The 12010-nt window shown below is 47.1% G+C and overlaps 1 protein-coding gene across 2 annotated transcripts in view; it reads right to left on the bottom strand.

Moving 5' to 3' along the window:
* PPFIBP2 (PTPRF interacting protein, binding protein 2 (liprin beta 2)) overlaps positions 1-12010 on the bottom strand; it is a 144184-nt gene that overhangs the window by 112657 nt on the left and 19517 nt on the right. The gene's annotated exons all lie outside the window — the stretch shown is intronic.

The following is a 12010-nucleotide window of genomic DNA, read 5'->3' as shown; positions in this document are numbered from 1 at the left end:
AAACCATGGGTAAGAGGGGGCTACTGCATATCATAGTATCACAGGTCTCAGAGGTAAATGTGCTGTCTGATGACATGCAGTATGTTCAGTGTCTTCCACATTGGTTGCTCCCACAGGGACACAGTATCTCCTAGGGAGCCAGGGCTCATCAGGGATATGGGACTTAAGTGTACCAAGCTCCAGAAGCAACATGCCAGGGAGAAGACAGAGAGAGCCAGAATCTAAGACAAAATCCCAAGTGACATGTGAAAAATCAGGATAACATCTAAGCAGATGGTGGGAAGTAGATTTTTTTTTTTTTTTTTTTTTTTTAAAAAGGAGTCTCACTCTGCCGCCCAGGCTGGAGTGCAGCAGCGCAATCTCGGCTCACTGCAACTTCCGCCTCCCGGGTTCAAGTAATTCTCCTGCCTCAGCCTCCCAAGTAGCTGAGACTACAGGCACCCGCCACCACGCCTGGCTAATTTTTTGTATTTTTAGTAGAGACAGGGTTTCACCATGTTAGCCAGGATGGTCTCAATCTCCTGACCTCGTGATCCACCCGCCTTGGCCTCCCAAAGTGCTGGGATTACAGGCATGAACTGGGATACAGAATTTAAATCATGCTCCCCAACAATGAGAGGAGAGCTACAGCAGCTAGTCAAGGGCTTTACACAGCACGGACAACAGAGGAATCAACAATGTGCCATGGGGACTGTACGAGGGCCACCCAACCAGCCCAGGAAAGAAAGGAGCGGACACAGAGAAGGACATTGCTCTTATCACAAACAATACAATGACAGTTGTTACATGGAACCAAAGGACTTTTCATTCTCTCTGGACACTTAACATAGCTGGCATTTGACCCTAATGAGCAGGCTGGCTTCTGATACCGAGACACTGTCTCATCCCTGGCCATAAAGATAAGGCAGGGTATGTTGTTTAAGAAAAAATGCAGTCCATCCACAATTCATCCTTCCTTCACTCACAGACCTATATGTGTGCTGTCATCCTCCTATCTGGGACAGCGTCTGAGGTTGGGGCTCCTGCTCATTACAGGACTTAACCCTTCCCTTCGCTACCAGTGAGGGAGAAAATGATCCCACACCCCCTTAGCTGTAAATGCAGCAAGTGAGGAAGTAACAGCCATGTTTTAGAATGGCAAGGTATATGACATGCCACAGCCACATGAACTGCACCACACAAAGGCCAGTTTGGCACCTGGAAGTTGATTAGGGAGCAAGATCTGTATGTGTTCTAAAATTTAGAAAGTGAGTCACAATTGACCCTCATCATCTGGTATGTTCTGAGGCAAACAGTGATTTATATACTACGTTAACTCCTTTCATGTTTGGTAAAAGAAAATTCTAAGTAGGCAGCATCCACTGATTAAAGTGAGTCTGAAGCAAGTAAACCTTAATTTACCCCACCCATACTGAATTTCATTTCTAAACTTCTTTTCTCTCAATAAAAATGGTTAGGGTTGTAACTGACGTTTGGAGCAGGCTAACACAGCTTTGGATGCTGAAATGAACTAGGAACAGATCTGGAAGTCACCGCTATTCCCTGTTCCTCCAGGATATCCTGAGCCTTGGACACAGTTCGGCTAGAGCCGAGACCTGACTCCTCAGCAGCTGCCACTAGACAGGGGCCAGTATTTCTGCCAGAAGGCAAGACCTGGGGAAGGAGGCCTCAGCCAAGAACCCCACCACAACCACAGAACCTAACTCCTTTCCTACCTCTCCCTTCCCCAAGTGGCGAACAGATGACAAAGAAGTGTCACCATATCACAAGAAACTGGAGTCTTTTCCCCACAATTTACAGGCTTCCCATAAGCCACAGCTGCTCTTAAATGGTTATTTTAAGAAATACCTTTTGCTATCCCTAGGCTTAAGAGAAAGCCTCTTAAAAGGATATAAGAAACCTCTTTGGCAGAGTGGAGCAAGAAGCCATTTGGAGCGTCCAGAAATAAAAAGGACAAAGACAGATATGAAGGAATTTGATGGCAGCGCTAACAACATCCCATATTAACCAATAACTACTTTCTTTCTAAAGGACAAAGGAGAGAGAGTACAGCTTTTATAGACAGACGAGTTAAAACACGGGCTCTGCTGCATAAAGGCTGTGAGTCTTTTAACCTCTTTTAGCCTCAATTGTCTCATCTGTAAAATCAGCATAAAATCAATTTCCTTGTTATGGGCAAATGTAAATAAGACAAAACTCAGATAAACACTGCAGGCTGAACCTAAACATTTAATTTAACTGCTCATTTAAACAAGAGAGAGATTTATTCTGAAAGACATAAACTCAAAAGGATACAATGTCATAGCCATAAGGGAAATGCTAGGGGACAGTTCTGCATAAGGGAAATGCTAGGGGACAGTTCTGCATAAGGGAAATGCTAGGGGACAGTTCTGCATAAGGGAAATGCTAGGGGACAGTTCTGCAGCAAGCCCGCAAGGTCAGCCAGTCCAAAAGCTCTGGGAGAGACTTCATCAGTAATATGAAATTGACAGAATACCTGGTGCATCTGAACATCTTAACAGACTTATATAATTGGTGAAGACTTTGTTTAATTCAATAAGAACAGATAATGACAACTGGGGGAAAATAATAAAGCAGCACAACAAGCATTTTTCTAGAGCTACAGATAAAAATACAGGACTAGAAGAATTAAGCAGCTCCATCTGAGAAGGAAAAATGGGGTGGGGAGGTGGAAAGGTGGCTGTTTTAACAAATTACATACAATTATTTGAGTCTTTAAATTGTGTGGATATATAGTGGTGACGAAAATTAGAAGAAATAAAAAAGATTAAAAGAGATAATACATGTGGCATGGCAGGCACAGTGCCAAGATTAAATTAATGTGGCATCTGTCTCCTCATTAGTTACCATATATTGGGCAGATAACTGTTAGCTATTTGCTAAGGGTTTACCCAACATTATCTCACGTAATCCCCACACCAGTTAGGAATTATTCTCCCCCGTTACAGATGAGAAAAGAGATTAGGCAATTTGCCTGAGGATGCACACCATTTTTCCTCCTGTTCTTCCACTTTCCTGAGACAGAAATCCATTTGGAGGGTTCTGAGGATAGAGTTGACATGATCTGACTTAACCTTTTAAAAGAATTACTCTGGCTGCTGCTTGGAAAATAGACTGCAGGGGATGCAGCAGTGAACACAGGAAACCCGGCAAGAGATGAAGTGACTCAGACCATAATAAGTTAGATGTTCTAATTCCTGATATACCTTGAGGACAAAGCCCGTAAGATTTACTGATAAACTGGACATAGGCATGAGAGAGCAGCGTCAAGCGTGCCTACACGGTTTTTGCCCCGAGTACCTAGAGAATGTGGAGGTCTGCAGAAGCAACAATGTAGGGTGTCCGGGGATGAAATCAGGAGATTGGTTTTGGAAACGTTCAGCTTAAGATGCCTACAGACACCGAGGAAGTTACGCTAAGTAGCCATTTGGAAATAGGAGTCTGATGTTTACAAAGTCTGGGATGGAGATGTCAAATACATCTTCATAAAGATGTATTTAAGCAATTGCATGAAGTGGCTTAAGAAGTGGTATTAAAACAGAAGAAGCCCCAGGACTCCCTGAAACATTCCACCATGCAGCCACTGGGGAGAAGAGGAATGGACAAAGGAGACAGGAGGAGCAGCCAGAAGTGAGAGTGGCACCCAGAAGCCAACCGAAGGGTTTCTGGATAGAGGGCGCAGTCAGGTGCACCAAATGCTGCTGAATAAGACCAGAGCACTTCTCTCCAAACTCACGCTAGTGGTGATCTCATCTGCTCACACAGCCTCACCTGTCCCTGTATTACCTCACCCTAGATGACTACAATAGCCTCCTAACCGGTTACCCTTCTCCGAGCAGCCCTCCCCATTCACTCTGCACTGAAGATTCACCTATCTCAGTGGTCCTCAAACTCTGCTATTAATCAGAATCACCCTGAGAACTAATCAAGCAAGAAGCCCAACCTGCTGTAAGTAGAGCGCCTGACCTTTATGGCTGATCTAGTCATTCGGGTGATTCTGATTCTGACCAAAGTTGAGGAACTGATGGAATGCAAACACAGCCCTGCACCAGGCACCCTTTTGCTTAGACAGCCTCAGGGGCTGGCCACCAGCCACAACAGTAGAAATCACGGTCTGTCATCATATGGACTCAACCTACTTGGTCACAGCTTTAACTTTTACCATACATACCTTTTGGCAGACCTCTGCCCCATCCTAACCAGATGCCTTATCACTAGTGGACTGATCCCAATTGTTAGTTAATTGGCTGTCTGCACTGCTTTCCAGCTTTTATGCCCATGCCTACTGCTGTCCCTGCTAAATTCCCATCAAGCCAGCTCTTCCAGGTAATTGTACTTAATTCTGGCTACCTAAATGGGATCTCCCTGATTATCTTTTTCATCCTAAAGGACAGGGATGACAGCAGCAGTGCACAACCATCTCCCTGACAACTGTGCCATGTGTCTGGGTCCCTGTGGGGTCCCCCATTCTGTAAGCACTGGATAAATGTTTACAGATTTATTGATAAAATAACCAATTCATTGTCCATGGGAAGCTAAAGCCTGGGAGATAGTGGGGACTGGAGTGAGGTTGCAGCAGGTTCCCCACAACAGCCCCAAAGTCTTCCTATCCTGAACACCCACCTCCCTCTCTATATTTTCACAATGGGTGGCACCCAAATGCTTCCCATCCCACCTTGGTGATGCCACCATGGTCACCAAGATAAAAACCTGGGAGTCAGCCTTGAACCTTCCCTTTTGTTACCCACATCCAACTGGGCACCAGATCTGGTAAAATCTCCTTCCTCACCCTCTTTCAGATCTGTCCCCTCATCTTCACCCGCCCTGCCGTCATCTAACAGAATGGCTGCACTGGCTTCTAACCAGTTTCTCTGCCTCCAGCCTGACTGCTCCCCCATACCCCTCATCCTCCACACTGCTGCCAGGAGGGTTGGCCCATTTCACAAATTTTACCAAGGCTCCCCAGGGTTCACAACGCTTCACCAGCTTTCTATCACCCAGGCAACAGAGGGGTGCCTGGGGACCTGGAGAGGAAGTTAAGGACCCACAAGAGCAGTTAGGAGAGGGGCTCTGTAGTCAGACCTGCATGTAGATCCAAGTTCTTTGCTTCATGAGCTGTGCCCCTGACAAGCTCCTTAACATTACTGAACCTCATTTTACCTATTTATAAAATTCAGGTGAAAAGAGACACATTGTGGGATTGTAGAGATTCAAAACTGGGTGGGAGTTCACAACCCCAGCAGTCGTAATTCTCCTGGCTATATCTGGCTCCTGCCCTGAGCAACAGCCAAGCTATTGTCTCCAGTTTACTTCTGCTTTTGGGGCTTCTTTGGTGTTTTAGCTGAAGTCCTTCATTCCACTTGCTCGACTCCCACTCCTGTTTTGAGGCCAAATTTCATCATCATTATCTCCAAGGATCCTCTTCCATCCCCCAGATAGAAGTGACTGCTCCTGAATGGGTTTGTCCCCCCTCGCCACTCCCAGGACAGACCTTTCTAGGGCACTTTTGTCTGAGTGGTAAGGCCCTCACAGGCAGGGCCACGTCTCTGACCCTGGAGCTCAGCTCCCATTCTAAAAGGGAGAAAGTGAAAGGAAATAAAGAGGTCACTGGTCTACACTGGCGAGGCTCTCAGCATAGCAGTTGAAGTTGTCCCCACCTTCTGCCAGGGGCCACAAGCTGTACCTGTCCTCTACAGATCCTATACCATCCTGAGGTCACCACCCCCACAGGATCAGATCTGACAGTGGAGAGGAGAAGCCGCACACCTGGCCTGCGAAGACAGCTCCTCAGAGTAATGGCAGATCCCACAGACACTGGCTTTATATCACAATGCTAAATTTCACTCAGGACAGAGGAGCTCAACACAGCAAGACATCCTGTCAGGACAAAGAGGAGCCATAGCAGGACAGAGGGGCCAGGCTGCTAAGAACATTGCTATCAGAGTTGCTGAATGCCTTTAGTGAATATCGGAGTCTAATAAAACTGAAGAGGCAGAGCTTTGTTTTCTTTTGTCAATGAATAGAAGCTTAAGTAGCCTAAAAGAAGCTGAAGAGGAGAAAATAGAAGAATGCCACTGAAGGTGAACAAGCATGCTTAACTGGTCCCCATCTAATCATATTATCAGTAACTCCTAAGAACAAACATTTGTTTAAAGTTTTATAACCACAAAAATATTTGGCACATATAAGGTTCCTTGTTTCCACCTAAACATCCTAGATTAGGCTGTTCTGATTAGTCAGTTAAGCTTAGGCCAGTGGGGGCTGAGATCTGTCAGAACGGCTGAAAGGGCCCTGAATCTAGACGCAGGCTGGCAGTGCTGGGTGGCGGCAGGGGATGAATGCAATATTTCTTGCTTAGCATCTTTTTCCCGTTATACCAGGTTAGTGAGTTGTGTGCACTGGGCATTCCCAGCCACTCCTTGTCAGGCGAGTTCCAGGACATCCTTAAGAACATTTGTGCTGGAGCCTAGTTCTGCTGAACCCACTGGAAGGATTCCTTTTGCTTTCTGGTCCTTCCATTGAAGACACAGCCCAAGTCCTGTCACATGTCCCTGCTCCACCACTAGCCTCCTTTGGCATAGCCAAGCCCAGATGCTTCCACTTAAGCATTCCCAAAAAGCTCAAGCCCTTCTCACTAAACCACAGCCCTTTAAGCAAGGCTCCATGATCCCAAACAGCATTTCCAGCAACATATCATAACAGCAGGGCATTCAGTCACAAAGCTGAACACTGCCCTCTGAAGAAGGCAAAGAACAGTACCAGGCACTGAGACCTCACCTCTGGGCGCCCCAAGGCCAGACTCCCTCTGAGCCTAGCTGTCCCACAGTCTCAGGAGCGACATCCTCCTCCTACTGGAAATGGCAAGCTTCTTAAGAGAAACGCCACCCCAAAGACATGAGCATGAGACACCATGAGCCCAACTCACAAGGAGGAGCGCAGGGTCTAGCCAGGACATGGGTGTGAGTCTGAGGTTCTGATGGCTCACACCCAGAAGCACATCTGACCTTCTGGGCTTTAGGAACACTGAGAAGCTGATGTCAAGTTTCCTTCCCTGTGTTTGCTTGATGTTGTTGAATGCTTGCTTCACCCTCCTCTGACTCTTCTCACCTGCTATTTCTGCTCTTGATATTCTGCCTTTGTTCCCCTCTCTCCCCAAGCTGGTCCTTTTCCCAACTCAATCATTGATTAGGGCAAATGGGCCACAACAATCTTGGTGACCAAGGCCATGCCTTAATGCCAGGTCTGTCAAAGAACGGTATGAGGAGACATCAAAGGTCAAACAGTGTAGGTACTCCAACAAAGAGAGGGATTGGGGGTGGGGGGGAAGCGAGGCAGGGATCTGTGCCTTTGGGAAGAATTGAGATGGAGAGCCAGACAGCATCCAGGGAGCAAAGCATCACCAAACCCCATCAGTCTGCCCTTCAATACTGTAAGACAAGTATATCAGTGCCCTAATGGGGATGGGGCCCACCATAGCCACTTAGAGAACTTGCGGAGAGGAGGCTCTTCCCCTTCCTTCTGAACCACTCAGAAAGAGTGGGTCTAAGAAGTAAACGTAAATGACAGTCTACCCTTTGAGGCTGAGATGTGAAGAGCCAGGACTAGGAATAAATAACTCACACGTTCTAAGATTTGGCTGCCCGCCCTGGCCACACAGCCATTCACAATAGATCAAGATGATGGTGAATTACTTCATGCCTGTACAATATCCACCTGTGTGTAAAAACTGCCTGCTCTGGAAGTTCACAGGTTTCCTGTCTCCTTTGAGAAGCTGCTGCCCCTGTGGGAAAAAAAAAAAAGTGTCCTCATTTTTGTTTTCTCATTTAATCTTCAAGGGAGTCCTGTGAGGGATATAGTACAATTATCAGCCCTGGTTTACAAGGATGTAGCTCAGTGGCCAGAGAGCAGGGGAAGAGTGACAGTGAATGAAGCTGACGAAGCTTGAGAAGGGTCTCTCACCTCTCACCCCTATAACATAGCCTGTAGCCATTAGGCAATTACAGCCACCAAGGGAGCCACCTAGAAGCCACCCACTCTTCCCAGCAATAACATAGGAGGAGGAGGCGGGGACCTGAAGGAAGGATCCTTCTCAGTGAGCTCAAGGATCTCTCTGGATTCCCCTCCCCAAGAGTAACCATGCTCTGCCGGCCTGCCCCTCTACCTGCCCACTTCAGGTCCCCACCTATCCCCTCCCTCCCCAACACTTCCTTGACTCCACTTCCTTTTTCGTCATAGCCCTATTCCGGACAATGTGGAGGCTCTCTCCCTGCTCTGTTCGTCAGAGCATAGAGTCCTCACCTCTCTCCAGCTGCCTCCCAGCTTACACTGAACCTGCTTCTCAGCTCATTCTGCCTCTCTGGTCACAACTTACCCTCATCCTCCCTCTGCCTGGGGTACCACATTCACATGTCTCTTCTTCCTTCTGCTCCCGGGATGCTAAACAACACATACAGCTACATCAGACATTCATGCGCCCGGGATCTCTAATCTCATGTTTCTTCCTGTCAAGACTCCCTCAGCAAACTACCATACATCTTTCTTTAATGAGAAACAAAACCTCTTGATTTCTCTTCTCTCATCTCTTATCCTCTCTTCATATGCTGTGGAAAAGCTGCTGCTCCTCCCTGTGACCCCTAATCTCCAATCATCACTGAGATCCAACCTCTCAATTATTTCCCCTCCAAACTGAATCTGCACTCTCCCTCTCCCGCTGCTTCCTATGCTATCCTAGAACATGTCCTTCGACCCTGCACCCGACTGTTATTATTCCATGTTTCTCCTTTGCCTCAGAGCCCCACTGCCCACCTCCCATGCTCTCTGACACCCCCAGTGGTGGAACGTCACTCATCTGTGTGCACTCGTGCCATGCTCTCATCCAGCCAGCTGCTTGTGTTCCCATTTCCTTAAGAGGCAGTCTAGGGTGGGCTTAAAAGCCCAGGCTGGGGTTGGACTGCCTAGGTGACAGCCCTGATTCCGACACTATATGTCCTAGGGCAAGACACTTAACCTCTGTGCCTCAGCTTTGTCATCTTTAAGATGAGGATAATAATAAAACTGCCTCCCTGACAGGGTGGTTGTGAAGGTTAAATGTTAACAGAGCAAAGCACTTAGACTCGCCATCAGTCAGCGTTGCTCCAGTGCCTTCTTTGGCATCTCATCGGTGCTGATACTCTCCTCCTCTGGCATTTGGGAGAAGCGCTCTCCGGGTCCCTCCTTGAACTATGCAGCCTGCATTCACCTGTCATGCTTCCCCACCCTACTCCCTCCCCTGTGAGCCACCAGGTCTCTGTGGTCTCCCACTGCAGGGATGCTCTTCTCTATCTCATCCTTTCCACTCCTACTGCCCGGACTGTGTTCAGGTATTCAGAACTAGGACACTGGAGGACCTCCTCTCACCTGAGTAACACCTGGCCTCTCCCACAGCAGTCCAAACGCATGAGCTGGCATCCAAATTGCAGCTGACCCCAAAATATCCTGGACTTATGATGGTAATTATAATGGCTACCATTTATTAAGCACTCACTTCTATACTGAGCTAAGTTCTCATATTTATTTCATATCTCAATATTTATAACTATTATTATCCAGATTCTACAGATAAGGAAACTGAAGCTTGGAGAGGTTAAGTGACTTGGCCAAATCACACATCCAGGAAGCAATAAAGATAAGATTTGAATTCAGGCAGTCCAACTCCAAGGTTATGTTCCTAACCACTACGCTTGATGCACTTCCCCACTGAGCCTGACCTGCTCCTGGGTTCCTGATACCCCAGCCGCAAGAGAGCGTTCTTATGCCATTGTGCCTTTTTCATGCTGTTTCCTCAACTAAAGGCCCCTTCCCCAATCTCTGTCCATCAAAACTAATTTTTCAATGCTCAGGCAAGTTTTCTCTGTGACAGCATCCCCACCCCTGCCTGTTCAAATGAATCTTGGCTGAGACATGGGCTCCCACCTCCATTTAGTTTCTACTTCATGTTGTCACGGGAAAGATCCAATGGGAGGATACTGACTTCCTCTCTTTCCAGGATTTCCTCCCCGGGGAAACAGGTCAGTATCTGATGGTAGAAATCAAAGAAGGAACTGAGCATGTGCAGCTCAGCCCATTCTCCCCTCTCCCTAGAGCCACCTTGGTGAAGGAAGTGGCCTGTGCCAGAAAGAGCCTATGAGGTCCCATCAGGGCCTGTAGTGATGCACCTACAATGGACATGGTGCCTTCTATTTGAGAGCATGGCTCCCCAGCAACCTGTGGATGATGCTGTAATTCACTTTCCCAGGTGGTGTAATGCCAGGAAGGCGGTCTGGGAAAGTAGGCATTTGTGTTGTGGCCACTGCACAATGCCTGCCAGAATAAATTAAATTGGTGTCTGGCTTACAGACTAGCCTTGTCAGGTTGGTCAGTGTGAATTAAGCTCTGGGCAACAAACCGCTCCCAGAGAATGGATAAGGGTGTGTGACCTGTGGTAGTCCTTACCTCCATTCTCTCCCCTGTCCACACCGCACCTGCCCCCATAGCAGACAGAAAGCCTCACACTCCTGACAGGACCCCGTTGGCAATGTGCCTCCTCAGCCCCAGAACTCACCTTTCAAGGGAAGCTACCCTCATTTTCCTTCTTACAGCAAACAACACACAGGCATACACACAATTTACCTCTAGGGAGGAACAAATGGACATGAAGTCATTTCATTGCCTCAACCGGATCATAAACAGATTCAGAGAAATGCTTCAAATGCAACCTCAAATTGAATATATCCAAAAAGCTTCATCTCAAAAATTGCCCCCCTAAAAAATAATACAAGCAAGTGGTTGTTAAGCAAATGATAGGTGAGAGGATTCATTTTACTATTTCTATTTCTGTGTACATTTGAATTCTTTTTATAGTAACAGGTTAACACAAGAAACCAAACCACCACCTGGGGATGTGGACTTTTCAGGGCAGGGGGCACAGAATTCTACCTGCCCTTCCAGCAGAACTGAGATTTGAACCTAAGTTCCTGATGACTCATTTGGTGCTCTTTCTGCTGTGCCATTCAAACTCCCTGAATAGGTCTGAACATTCCACCAAACTCTCCTTACCTCTCACATCACCACAGTTTAGAACCTCATCATCTCTCAACTAGATTGCAAAAGCTGCTTCCTCTGGGCTTTCTACCTCTAGGCAACTCCCCTGCAATCTTTCTTTCTTTCCCTGTGCAGGCAGGACATGTTCTATGGTGCTCATGACATGCTCCTCTGCTCCCAAACGTTCCTCAGCTCCCCAGTGCTTTCAGGAGAAAAACTGCATTTTGCAGCTCTGCCAAAGTCCTCGAATACAGTTAACCTTCCCTACTACACTCCTCACCACTCTGAGTTCCAGCTTCACTGGACCACCTCTTACCCTCAAATACAGAAACACTCCATTTCCTGTACTTCCTCTATGTGGGTGCTTTTCTCCATCTCTACTTTCAAATCCCACCCAAGCTACAGCCTTATCCAAATGACCACTGCCAGAAAGCCTTTCCTAACACCATTACCCCATCATCCCTGAAGGCGCTGGATGCTTCAGCTCTGCTCCTGTCATATCCGGTATGCACAAGCAAGAGGTTGTTAAGCAAGTGATAGGTACAAGCCTATCTATAAACAAGCCATTATTTATAAAGATGATAATAATTTGTATTATTTCTCAATGTGTCTGCCTCCCTATCTAGATTAGCTCCTAGGGAGCAAGGAGTATGCTCCATTTACCTTTCTATCCTCAGAGCCCAGCAAAGAACCTGACACAGGACTTTCAGTAAATGTTTGTTGATACAAAATGTTAAGTGTTTGTGTATCTGAGTGGAAAGTGAAGGGAGGCTGGGCATGTAACCTTGGCCAGCATTCTGAAATAAGGATTGGGGGCAATCCATGACAGCCTCTCCCATCATACTTTCTCCACACCTGGGGCCCTTCTCTCTTATAGCCAGATATTCAGAGGTGAAAGCGTCTCTACCATAACGGGAACTTACGCTTGGGC

The sequence above is a fragment of the Colobus angolensis genome, unplaced genomic scaffold (genome assembly GCF_000951035.1).
Source record: "Colobus angolensis palliatus isolate OR3802 unplaced genomic scaffold, Cang.pa_1.0 Scaffold381, whole genome shotgun sequence".
NCBI classification, from domain to species: domain Eukaryota; kingdom Metazoa; phylum Chordata; class Mammalia; order Primates; family Cercopithecidae; genus Colobus; species Colobus angolensis.
The sequence above is the reverse complement of the archived record's forward strand: the minus strand, read 5'-3'. Positions and strand labels throughout refer to the sequence as shown.